The sequence below is a fragment of the Prinia subflava genome, chromosome 6 (assembly GCF_021018805.1).
Source record: "Prinia subflava isolate CZ2003 ecotype Zambia chromosome 6, Cam_Psub_1.2, whole genome shotgun sequence".
Taxonomy (NCBI): domain Eukaryota; kingdom Metazoa; phylum Chordata; class Aves; order Passeriformes; family Cisticolidae; genus Prinia; species Prinia subflava.
In genome coordinates, this window is record NC_086252.1 from 4,688,742 (window position 1) to 4,694,625 (window position 5,884).

The 5,884-nt window shown below is 39.7% G+C and overlaps 1 long non-coding RNA gene across 1 annotated transcript; it reads right to left on the reverse strand.

Annotated features, from left to right (window-relative positions):
• Positions 1-2,906: 2,906 nt before the first annotated feature.
• LOC134551802 (uncharacterized) lies at positions 2,907-5,333 on the reverse strand. Its single transcript, XR_010080694.1, has 3 exons — positions 5,080-5,333; positions 4,380-4,480; positions 2,907-3,225 (listed from the first exon to the last, which is right to left on the reverse strand). It is a non-coding gene; the product is annotated as an uncharacterized LOC134551802 (long non-coding RNA).
• Positions 5,334-5,884: the final 551 nt, after the last annotated feature.

Consider the following 5,884-nt stretch of genomic DNA (forward strand, 5'->3'; position numbering starts at 1 on the left):
TTTTTTACAGGCATTTATACCAATTTGACTCAAATTACATGTAATTTAGCAAATGGCTTGTGTTTTAGTGAAATGGGAAGACAAAAAGAACACTGAGACCCGCCTGCCTATTCAAAATACTTTGGGTATATCTTTTTCAGGAGAGTCCAGCAAGTCTGTTTGTAATGGCTTGACCTTCCTTTGACAGCAATGGTGCAGCTTCCCAGCTGCAACACTCTGCAAAAGAGCTGCTACAAGGAGAAATCAGAAGCAGAAACCAGAAACCTGACTGGCCTGTGGAAGCACATCGGGGAATGTCAGAGTAATGTCCTTCCTGCAATGAGAAGTGACCTGGCCCTAGTGGGTGTAAATATACTTGGCAAGTCAAACATCATTTACCTGCTCCAGGGCTCAGCTCCGAGCCCCACAGTGACACCACGGACCAGAGCTGGGGATGCTTGCAGGCCATTTTATTTTCACAGAACCATTAGACAGGTTCATCACAGGGAACAGAAATACCACAATTACACAATTATCTGGTGATTTAAAAATTAAGCTGTTTAAATGTGAAGGCATTATACCAATGAGATGCATTTAATGGCACGGGGAAACAGGCCCCCCCAGCCTTCAGCCCCTGTTAGCACCGCTCACTGGAGCATGGGCTTTGTTTTATGACAGGGTCACATTTCTCTCACCCTTCCATTCAGAAAATGACTGTGGTTGCCCATGAATTGTTGTAATCAGTACCACTTAGAAATGAGATGATGTGCTTAAATGGTGCAGAAAGAGTGATCATCCCCCAAAGCTGAACTTTAGACTTATTTTTCCACAAACACCTTTGAATAATCAGGCAGTGACCATGCAAAGCACAGAGTGCTGATGAACTCTGCAAAGGCTTGGCTCTTCCCTGTCATACAGGGATAATTTGTCTCATATTCACACCCAGAGAGGGGGTGGAATTTAAATGCTGAACCTGGAACAAAAATGCACTAGCTCAAAATTGCAACTGGGGTTTGTGTTCTCCTCAGTATAAACACCACAGGTCTGGTTACCTGCACTAGGCTAACATCTTATTAGTGTTACTCTTATTAATATTATATTTTAGAGAAATGGTATGATTAAGTATTGTACATTTATATTTATTTATTATTATATGTAATGACCATTACTATTAATGAACATCAGATTTTACAGAAATATAATGGTTTCTGTTTGTTGCTATTAATGAATATCAATTACTGTCACATTTAATAGAAATGAAATAATTTTTGTTTGTTACTACTATATAGCATTAATTACTATTGTACTACTATATAGTACTAATAACTATTGTATTATCAGAATTATTATATTTTATAGAAATGTAATTGAATTTTTTACTCTTAATTACTGTTACATTTTATGGAATTGCAGTGGGTTTTTTGTTACTATTAATTAGTATTAACTACTTATATATTTCTTAGAAAAAATACTATTTTAACATCACAGTTGTTATTTTTTATGGAAATGTAATGACTGTTGTTTGCTTTAATTGTGATTAATTATTAGTATTAGAATGATCCTATTATTAATAATCTCCTATGATTTTGATGTGTGTTCATATTCAAGGCTTTAGGCAGTGCCCTCCCATCAGTTCCCCCTGATAAATCCAGTGGTGCCTTCTGAAAGTCACCTCAGTCCTTTCCAGCAGCAAAAGATGGGAGCTGGGTGGTGTTGGTGTCCTCTCCCAGAGGGGATGTTCCACGAGTCAGGCTGAAGGAATGCAATTGGTACTGAGCTGCTGTAGCACCTTCTGCAATGAAGAAGGGCATAGTCCACATTGTCAGGAAGGAAGGATTCTTTTCCTGATATATGAACCACGGCCTTGAAAGATTTCTTGCTCTATTGTGCTCAATTTTACTAAGAAAACAAACACTTTTAGAATGGCCAGAAAACTGAAGCTTGCTACTCACCAGAATTTTCTGGTGGCTGCCTTATGTCTTCTCTCACACTGATTTGTTTTAATCATTAAACAGAAGTGATATTTTCTTTGGAGCTGGGGATATTATTCTTCTCTCTGTGAGACAGGTTTGTGAAGAGAGTTAATATCTTTTATTAAAGAAACTGATAAAGTTAGAACAAAAAGAAGAATTGACCTTTCAGGCATACAAGCTGGCAGCAGTAACATTTTTATTGCATGTGCTTTTGTGAAGAAGGCCTAAAAGTGAGAGAAACCCTCTGGAAAGTACTATAAACATGAATAAGAATATAAACTGTGCCTAATTCAAATAACATTTCTCATATCTAGGCTGCCACTCAAGAGTCTCCTTAGACTATGGATCCTTTACAGAAAAGAAAACTGATTATCACTTCAGAATAGTCAGAAATTTCCTGTAAGATGTAATATTACAGTGGTATTTAGTACAAAATTAACTTTTTAAAATCTACTATTATTTTATCTAAAAATGCCATTGTTACTTCTCCCTAACGCTTTTATGCTCACAAATGTCATCTACAAACCTAGACCAATCAAGCTCCAGACAAATGCATGTCTGTTCTACCTGACTGTAATCTCCCTCTTGCAGTGCTCCTCCTGTTTCAAAGCCCTGCGGATTTGGGGCTGTTTGATCCATTCACAGAGTGAGAAAATGGAAGCATCAAAGATCTTTCCTCATCTGAGAAGGCAAGAGGAAGAAAAGGAGGAATGGCTGAGCAGTAACAGCTACTGAAAATGTGTGATAAAGCTGTAAATGACTTGAAGAGTTTAAGACTGCCTTAGTGTAATAAAACTTAGCGATCACCACCTGCTGTGGGTAACTTCACCATACTAATAATGCATTGCTAGGAACTGCCTCATTGTCATCAATACTGGTCAATGATGTTAGCAGTCCTAACAACAGGTGTGAATTTGCACCCACCTTTGCACAAAGATGGTGTTGCGTGAAGGACTGTGTTGCTTCTGCAAAGGAGCCTTGGCTCTTAGTTGCCATGGAAAAAGAAAGACAAAAAACTGCTGGAAAAAAATGGTTTGAATAAATTTTACAAATGGCAAAAGAATGGAAAAAAATACCCAGACTGTTTATTTATTAACTTTAAAGACATATTATGAATAAACTGACAAAGCTGGAGAAATACAGAGTTTATAAGGCAGCACCTCACATTTCTCTTGTGCTGTGTTCGCTTTCAGTCTCAGCCCCCTTCTCTTCCAAGCCAGCTCCTTTCCTTAGCTAGAATTGTATTGTGCACTATATCCAGCTTTCTTTTTGTCTGAAAAACATTTTTTAAACTGAATATTAGAGCAGAAGGGTTTTCCTACCCCCTACATCCAGTATATTTGTTCCAGCCCACATTAGCAGAAACCATTAAAACAAAAAAAAAATGGCTAAAGAGGCACAGAGCAGACCCAGCAGGGTATAAGGCTGTGTCCTGTATACTGTTCAGGGAAGAAGACTTGTGCTGGCCCTCAAGTGTTTTCTTATTAATACCCTTTTTGTGTTCATCATTTAATCCCAGGTAATCCTAGGCACAGCTTTCATCTTGGGACTTTGCTTTCTAGCTTTTCAGAGATAGAAGGAAACAATAACGTGGCATGAAAAGCAGATAGTGTAACAAGACCTGAATAACCTGTAGAATTTCGATGGATAGTTATAAAGGAATTTGGATTTTTTTTTATTGTTAAAGGATTTTGACACTCCAATCATGGTAATCAGAAACTTTTAAGCTTATTTAGATCCTGTTCCCTTCTGTTAAATATACTGAGAGTGATAACAATGCACAACTTCTCCTGGGCTAGGGCCACAGACCAGCAGAGGAAAAAAAAAAGTAATTCATTCTATACTGAAATGATTCAAAAATGATTCAATAACCCTGAAAAGGTAAGTGGCACATGCTTATTTTTGTCTTAGGAAGACACTACAGATGAAAATGATAACCATTTTAACTGCAATAATGCTGAGAACAGGAGTAACACCCACAGAGATAAGTGGCTGCAGCAATCTCCCCCAATTACAGGCCAGCTGTTCTGTTCAGCACAGCTCCACAGAAGATTGAAACCACGGGCTGGAGGGTAGAAGCAAGAAACTTTAAATCTCAAAAGTGCATCACTGACCAATCACACCAGCCTGAGTTTTGAAGTAGCACCTGGTAAATCCGAGCAGCACAGATGGTTTGGGGATATAATGCTTTGTTTCAAAGGGGTATGTATGAGCCGTTTTGGTGAGGGGGGCTGACAGTTTATCTTTGTTTAGAAATATAAGTAAATCACAAAAAACACAAGAGAAGTCCAGACTGAAGACAGCCATAGAGCTATTCCTAGGCCCACAAGCTTTTTCCTATCACCATGTAATTTGCCTGCCAAGACCCCACCATCCACATGAGCTGGCGCTGCTTTTTAGAATTCCCGTCAGGACAGCGGCACTTACAGAGCCGGTTGTTACTCTGAAGGACACTGGGTAGTTCCAGTCATCATATTGTTCCATTTATGGCATTTTACAGTTGGTTATGGCCACTGAATAGTTCCAACCTGTGAACCACAAGCACAGACCCTCCAGTCAGTCAGAGAATTCATATCTCCTAAATGACTTGAGAAAGGGATGTCGTCCTGGACCTGAGTATTAGTGATTTCTATACTGAGTTAACAAGGGCAGCAAATAAAAAGTTCCCTTGGTTGAGTTAAAGCTGGGGATTTGTTTGAACACCTTCCTCCAGCTCCCCACATGTGCCTCCCGTGCAGCCCAGCAGGGCCATGGGGTGGGAAGGAGGGCAGGAACGCTTGTACAGGAACCCCACCAGCAAAATGAAGCACAGGATCATCAACCCCACATCCCCAGCCTCTCCTGGGAACAGCAGTGAAAATGACACAAGAAAAATCAAGAGCAACATGCCTGTCTATTAACTTTGGTTTCAACAGCTGTGTTATGTCTTAGCAATAGCTCCACTTTATAAGGCAGTAATAGCATTTACTGGAGGCACACAGGTTGTGGTGACTGGTGTTATAAATGCCAGGACAATTTATTTCCAAATTCAATAATTTGGTTTATTAAAAATTCAAATCACAAAATTTGGAATCAAATCACAGAATTTTAAGCAATAAAAAAACCCCACACAAACAGCGACACTTACTTGACAGAGTTTTTCCCGGGAAAAAAGGAGCCAAGGGTGACCCATAGACATAGACCCTGGCAGTCTGTGTGTCTAGCTGGGTACACGCCTTCGTCCGTCCAGAGGCTCAACTTAAATACACTTTATTTCCCCCTTCGGCAGCACTCCTCCCATTGTTTCTGCTAAGCACCGGCAATTAAGAGTGTTTACACTAAGCCCTGAAAAGAGTCCCTTGCTCCATTCAAATGCTAATGTCCAGAGTAAGTCTTTGCTTTGAGTAATCTAACCGCGGTAGAAGTGTGTGATGACTTCTCTGCACGTCGGTAACTGATCAGTGTAAATCCTTGCTTTGAGCCGTAGCAGTGTGTGATGACTTTCCTGCACGTATGCGACCGATCAGAGTAAATCCTTGCTTTTGAGGCAATCTTCGCTGCACGTAGGCAGGGGTAGGTTGGTCCGTGTTCATTGTCTCATCAGTGCCTCGTGTTCTCACCTTCTATTTCTAGACCAGGAAGATCAGGAGAGGTGCTGTGAAAAAGGCATATTGTGTGTGTGGCTCTACGCAGATATTTACTATATGTAATATGCTAGGTAGAAAAGTTATGCAATATTAACATTTTTAATAATATAGTAAATGTAGTTTTTAACATTGAATCTAAGTAAGATTTGTGTGTAAGGTATTGTCCTTAGCTCAAGAGCAAAGAGAAGATAACCCAGAGGTTTCTACACAGAGAGAACAATTACAACAAGCCAGACTAAAAACCCCTCTTGGATGTTTCAGAGGGAAAGATGCATATCTCCTTGAAACCACCCTGACCACTCCAGA